General features: G+C 41.2%; 1 protein-coding gene across 15 annotated transcripts in view; it reads left to right on the forward strand.

Annotated features, from left to right (window-relative positions):
- EBF3 (EBF transcription factor 3) overlaps positions 1 to 7,500 on the forward strand; it is a 122,752-nt gene that overhangs the window by 8,718 nt on the left and 106,534 nt on the right. The gene's annotated exons all lie outside the window — the stretch shown is intronic.

Here is a 7,500-nt window from a genome sequence, read left to right on the forward strand (position 1 = left end):
AACCTGGAAAACTCCCTGAGTTAAGCCTAAAGAAATATGCACCACCAGTGGAGAGCAATGCTAATGTTTAACTAGCTGAAATAGCTGTTTGCTTAGTGGAGAATGTGAGGTATCTGACAGAAGGGACATCTCTCTTATTAGTAATCAAATAGGGCTGACCAGTTGTTGCCATCACTCTGGGATTGTGTCAGGCAATTGAGAACAAGTTCACCACTTTATAGAACTCGAAGTACAAAAAATCAATATAATTATATTTGTCTTTAGTGTTTTAGCTATGGAAATCATATAGCGCTGGATTGTTGCCTTGCGAGCTGAATTTATTTCTGCTTTATTGGCTAAAAAATATTTGGAAGTGGAGGAATCTTGGCGGCGTAGTGAATGCAAGACAGCGCGTTACAGTTTTTATTATTGGATTATGGGCATGTTCATTGTTCAGAGTTTTCAAGATGTGTGTGACTTTTGCAGATGTAAATGGTGAATTGCATTAAAGTGTGACTACACCAGAACGCGATGAAAATTAACCGGGAATGAAAATTAGAATAATATTTTGCTAATATGTGCTCGGTCGGACTTTAATTTAGAGCTATGGTCAGAGCGATCATTTCGTGCCTATTGAATGTACGCTGAAAAGTGCACAAGTAGTTTATGTTTATAGTCCGTACGCACAATGAAACGCAGCACATATAACATTTTTCAGTGATTAGGGATTATAATGATATATACATAATAATGTCCTGGAATTGCTGTGAGAGAATTTATATCGGTCCTGCGAAGGGTGGTGGTCCTGGCAAAACTGAAACAAGCTGTACAACATCAGTGCTTTCCTACCTTCCCCAAACTGTTGGGAGTATGTTATAATTTGATATTCCAGAAGCATGAGAAGATATAAAAAAATCAGAAAACATTTGGTTAATGGGTTTATCATGTTTATTTGAATAAGGAAGATTGAAACTCCATTTATGCCTAGCATAAATGCTTTAGAGATCTTAATTATTGATGAAAAATCTGCTGTGCTTCTAAATTTAAAGATATGACAATTTTATAGGAATTTTAATCACCTTCTACATTAGGAATTTGCAAGATTTGGTTTTTATGAGGGTGGCATGTATTTTAGCCTTCTGAAGAGAGTTGTCACTTATCATGTCAAAATGCTGGGAGAATTTGGTTGCGTACTGCATACGGCTCAGCAAGGAGGCCGGTACGACACTCTTCCTCGCAAGATGTGTTTTTGAAAAACTGTCGAATGCAATGTTTGCTGCGAGCAAATTGCAGCACATGTAGGAGGAAAGCACGGACGTGAAAGAGCTCGGGAAGAGCAATAGTCCTCTGAAACAACTGACGTGTACTTTAAATCCCCGATATTTATGCTTGCTCGACCCGTGTCTTAATAGTTTGTTACCTGCATTTGTTGTCGGTGTTGAATTTTGGGGCTGTGTTTCCTCTTGAGCATCACAGAACAACATTTCCCCATCAAATTTGTGGGTCAATTTACAGTTTCCCATAAGAAGTGTTACCGCTTGGTTAGTTGGCTTAAAAAAAGAATTATATACAATATGCTTCACTAGATCCTTTTGTCCTTTGGATACATTTAGCAGCTTTTGACCAGATAAGGCATATTTGTCCTCAGGATATGAACCAATAATTCAATCCTGAATTGAGATCTATGGCCACCCATTTGTTCCAGCCCACACTAGGAGTCTCTGTGATAGTCTGAACTGTTTATCGCACTAGGGGAAAAAAAAAAAAAAAAAAAAAAAAAAAAAAAAAAAAAAAAGAAGGAAAAAAACCCCTTATGCACCTCAGGAATAATAATTTGTTAGCAATTAAGGTATTTTAAATAGACTTATGTAATTATACGTTTGAATCCTGCAGTGGGCTTTAAATGTAAAAACAAAACCAGAGGCCTTGGAAGCAGTTTTCTGTGTCGCATGCCTCTGTGACCTTTTAATTCACTGAGAATTTTTATTTACGTCGACTCGATGTTTCTCACGAAGCATGGCTGAGTGTATACACTTTTATTACTGTATACATTTAAGTATCTTCTGGCATATCGGGGCTATTCATACAGCACAGTAACTCACGTATTAAAGAACAAACCCACCATAAATTGCAGCGCAGTCAGTAAAAAGATGCCACAGAAAAAGTGTCCCTGGGAAATTAGATTGACCCAAAGAAAAGCAAATAAAAGAAAGGAAAAGGCCCATATTTTCTTTGCGGTGTTGCTGAAAAGGATGGGAGTATCATTTTCATAGTGGAATAATGTTTTCTGGGAAAACACAAAAGCAGATGTTCCTCATTAGGAACACCCATTGTCTACATATCACAACTATGAACAGATAAATCTCTCCTATTTCACCCATACATTCCAAGGGCTGTAAATGATTACAGGATGCCGCTGTAACTGCTAAACCAAAACCACACTCTGTGCTAAAATAATTCCTCGGTGCCACCATCATATATTTCATCAGAAGGTATGGAAATCCCGGCCGAGACCCATCCTCTCGACTTTTCCTCTCCTTGCCGGGCTCGAGCGCACCCGAAGGCCGGGTGTCCAACTGTCGAGGGCTGGAAGGAGCGGTGGCGGGCCGGCCGGGGCGGCGGGCTCGCCTCCCCATCGAAGGGCGGCGCGGCAGCCCGCTCGCGGAGCGGTGGCAGGTCTGGATGCGCTCGCAGTGCATCGCCGATCGCGTGCTCTGCAGCGGGTTTCCAGATGGTACCATCACAGTCCTACTGCTAGTTGGCATCTCCGTGGGTAGTAAATACCCCCCTCCCCAATAAATCTGGCATTATTCTATAGAGTTTAGGAGACTTATCATTCCAAGTGTGTCCTACTTTCCTGTATGGAAGCCAGACATCTGTTTATCCCATTTCTTTCATACGGAGTTTGGAATAGCTTTAGTTTGGGGGAATAAAAAGTTTTGTCATATTTAACAGCTGTTACAAAATTTCAATCCCGTAGGCTCTTAAAATACTTTTCGACTGACCTCAGATTTTGTAGATAATTGACATTGCTGGTAGCCACCCCCCTTAACCTTTCCCTGGCTGTAATTTCAGATTATTTTCCCTAAACGAGTTGACTGTTCGCGCTGGGGTTTGGGTTTTTTTTTTTTTTTACGCCGGCTTGCCGGTGCAGCGCTTTCATTCCTTCCTACTCCAAGTTTACACCTTCGGCGGGGCTGCAGCGCGGCGGCTGGAGGGCGATGGGTTTTTTTTCGTCAGCAGCGTTTCCTTTCACTTCCCGTCACAAAGGTGAGAGCCGCTGACCTTTGCTGGCAGTCCCGGCCGCTGAATTATTCATGTGATTGACTTTTTGTCAGTGCACACAGTTGTGCTCTGGGACATTTTATTCATTTACCTCATTTAAAGCGCCTTTCTGCACCTGTTCAAGTATTAATATCATGTAATTTGGGCCTAATGCCGATTTTGCTGAACACTCATTATATTTTTTATTAGCTATATTTCCAAACGATTATGTATGATTATTACCAAGCCTTACAAACAGCAATGGGTTATTCCCTAGACCTTTACATCTTCTTGTCAGGTTGTTTTCAGAAGCAAGGAGGATAAACATTTGACCAGTCCCAATGTTTTTATTCCTACTCCATATCCAACCAGAGAACTTAAAGCTTTTTCCCTTATGGCTTTGCGAAAGCATGATTAAATCCAACTCTGCAGAAGCTGTACAAATGCCAGCATTTATAAGGTCAACGCTTTTGTTAAAAATGCTATGTAAATGAGGATCTGCAAAAAGGGACATTAAATAAAATTAAATTCATTGTCTTCTTTAATGTCATTTACATTTTGGCTAAGCCCTGGCCTGTCAAGGAGGATTTTTTAAATAATTTTAATTACACATCATTTAGGGATCCAAGGTTTTCTATTCAGTAGCATTTGGATAACCTGCAAAATGGTGACTGTTTATTAACTTCTTAAATGACAACTTGTCATTTCATCTGCATAATGCAATGAAAACAGACCAGTTTGGTGTCATTTTTTTAAATTCTAATTTTTCTTTAAGATCTGCACCCAACTACTAGAAGAATAGACCTTAAAATAGCTCAGCTGCTCTTTTGCTTTCATTGTCCTATTGGTGCTACCAAGTTCAGAGTATATTAAAAAATTACGACTTTCCTGGGTAACCAGTTCTTGAAAAAATTTCTAGCATCAGAAACCTGACATTGATTTTTTTTTTTTTTTCCTTAAGAATGTGGTATATTGTAGATTAATGGGTATAGCTGCAAGGGATACATTTGCAGACAGGGGCAGTCAGATTGGTGTTTGAAGCGCACAGGTAGGAACACCTATTAAAAAGCAAACCGCCAGTGCCAGGGCCGGGGAAGGAGAGGATGCAGCGCAGAGCGCACGTTGGTTTCTCAAACACACACACGCGCAGAAAAGAAAATGGCAAATCAAAGTAATCCCTGTAATTCAGCAACACTGAGATCACTGATGCCCCAGAAACAGGACTTTGTATGTGCTTCCTTCTCGCTTTTTCTTTCTTTTCCTCGGGTCATCTAAGTCACGGCATTTACATCGTTCCCTCTTAATCCCTACTCTTAATCGGTGCACAACCCGCAGCTAATGAAATTGTGGCAATACCTGGGTTGCTAGCGGAGCAATGCGCTCACGTACGGCTTCAAGACCATTGTTCTCAAGTAAATCCCAAATGTGCTAGATGAGACTCCTGCAGCACTTTTTTCCCTGAATAATACTTGATTATTTGTCTGAAGCCCAAAGCATTGCACGGCTATGGTAGGAGGGAATAATAAAATCGCATGCTTTTGTGAGAAAGGAAAAGAGGGGGAAGGGATTTAAGCAAAGCTGTCAAAAACTATACTACAGGAGGTACCCTGATACAAACCATCCCGGGCTTCTGTTGCAGCCTTATCAGGTGAAAAGCAAAGATACTGCCAGAGCCTGTAATTTTGTTAGGATGCCTTTGATGAATTGGATTAGCTTATGGAAAAATCTTTCAAACTCAGAGTTCTGGTACGCGAGCTTCCAGGAAGTAAATAATTACTCTCAGACAGCAGATAATTAGAAAAAAAAAACAAAACCAAAACCAACCAACCTGTGAAACCGAGTGGTAGAAATGGGTTTAATAAGGCTCCCTTTCTAACGCACAGATATTTATTTGGGGGGGCCGGGGGTAGGAGCAGCCCTGGCGCAGCAGTGTTGGGTTACTCGCAGGGCCGGGGGAATGCTTTGCCGGGCTGGAGGAGGTGGAAATTCCAGGCTGGGAGGATGGAAATTGTCACCGGGGATGCCAGGGGGTGATTGACACGCGGGGCGAGGGGAAGGGGACGCGGGAGCTCAACCTGCGCTTGGCAGCCCCGCCGCGGCTCGCGCTCCAGGAAAATGAAACCCATTCACTCGGGTCAAGCTGCCAGCGGACAAGCTCCTCTTGTTTGTTTATCTTAACAGCAAATCTCGCAAAAATGTTTGTGGTCAAAACTGTATATAATACGACGTTATACTGGCATTATTAATACCCTATTAAAATAAAGATGTAACTGCGCTTTCGAAAAAAATCTGAAGCTGGGGAATTTTACAGGCTGAGGGGTACTCTGGATTTTACGAGATTCAGTGATTTGACTTTTCTGTTAACTGTTTTGGTTCGTTAACATTTTAAGCCGAAGAAAACTCGCTAGTTGCTTGGTGTATCAGCTCAGTTAAACAGAATACGGCTGGCTCAGTTCTAGGTCTTATTTTGTTATTGAACAAACTCTCCTTATTTCTCAAAGGTGGAAAAAATCCAGAGTGTAAATAGCATTTGTTAGGTAGAAAGGGAAGCTATTTGTTCCGCAGGGTTTGGAGATTCTGGTATGTCGAGGCTGGAGGCAAATTAAAAAAAAAAAAAAAAAAAAAAAGAAAAAAAAAAGGAAAAAAAAAAGAATCTGTGATACTTCAACAAAAGTTTCACAGCCAGAAAATTATACAGAGCCCATCATCGCATGGCGGCGGTGCCAGAAGTGCAGGGAGTAAACTGCAGCATCTGAACGCAGCGGTAAGGATAGTGTTGTGTTTTCCCAATAATTCACTAGGAAATGAGTTTAACATGTGTGGAAAGGAAGGGGCTTACATTTGTGTTGTTGTAAGACATGTAGCATAGGCCCAGCTAGCGGAAGGAGTCGGCTCCAGCTTGTCTCTCGTGAAAGACGAAACACGGTTACACATCTGGTGAGAAAGAGCAGTTCATTTGCCCAGACAGCTCGCTCCGCGCTGCCGCTGAAAGGAGCTATTTTGACAGAAACAAAGCCATGGGGGCTGGGGCAAGCGATTAGCGGGATTCTGCTCACTAAAAACTCCTTGGCCTTAATGATAAAGAAATAGTAGGAAAGGAAATAAAGAAACCTGGCCTAATCCTCCAGCAGTGTTTAAGGAGGCTTTTAGAAAGTAGGAATACAAACAAGGACTTCCACGTAAAACTCCCACTGCACGTTGTAAAAGTTTCTAAAAAAAATAATTAAAGAATATCGGAACAAAAATTAACCCCAAAGCTGGAGGAGTTATTAAAAAGCAAAGGTCCAGCCTCACTTTTGGGATAAATTCATTTTACCATGACATGTGCACTAGGAGAAGTTAATTTGACAGTATGTAAGAATGTGGTGCTCTCATTTAAAAGGTGAATTCACTACTGAAAATCTTAAACAAACGCTTGGTTTGCTTCCCGGACCTGTGGCTGTGCAGAACATTCAGTTTAGTTATAAAGCAAACAACAAGACCTATCAAAAACCCCAATCTAAAAAAAAAAAAAAAAATCACAATCCTCTAGTTTGAGTGAGGTTATTAATGCACAAAGGATAGATGTGAGTGCCCTTTCTTTTGAATAACAACCAATAAAATTGCATTGGTCTTGGTATTGTGTGGATTGTCAGGAATGCTCTTTACCAATCCAAATTTGATTAGGATTTCCTCTTTATGTTTGTGCAGTTCTTCTGCGGTTCAGGAGATGCTGGTGGGCAGCGAGCTTCCTTTAGCTAATCCAAACAGGGTTATTAAGCTATATAGGTATCTGTCGTGGGTAACTGAAAAGCGAACTTAAGACGGGCTCTGTCCCGTTGGAAACAAGTAGTTGCCGAGAGTAGCCGAAGGTATAAAGAGAAGTGGGGAGTGATTTCGTAGCTCTCACCCAGCCCCCTGCTATTTCCTAGGGCGGGTAATGGCTGGACGTTTGATGGTCACTGGGCTTCATATGGGCGAGGGAGAATCAGTGATAGGAAAACGCACCAACAAAACTTTGTTTCTTTCCACTGGAGATTGACTTTAGACCTGGGAAGATGTTCTGACTTGGGTATTGCCTGATCTCTGTGAAAAAAGCCATAAATAAATCTAGAGATATTTTTTTTTCTTTTTTTTCTATTCTCCTGAGTAACTGTGGTTTTGTTATGGGAGTTTCCTGCTTCGAGTACTTCCAGAAATCCATTGGCAATTTTACTTTCTTTGATTTGTAGCTATCTCAAGTTTTTCGTCGGGTCTTGTTAGTACGCACTCATCCTC

This window comes from Aquila chrysaetos, chromosome 11 (genome assembly GCF_900496995.4).
Source record: "Aquila chrysaetos chrysaetos chromosome 11, bAquChr1.4, whole genome shotgun sequence".
Lineage (NCBI taxonomy): Eukaryota > Metazoa > Chordata > Aves > Accipitriformes > Accipitridae > Aquila > Aquila chrysaetos.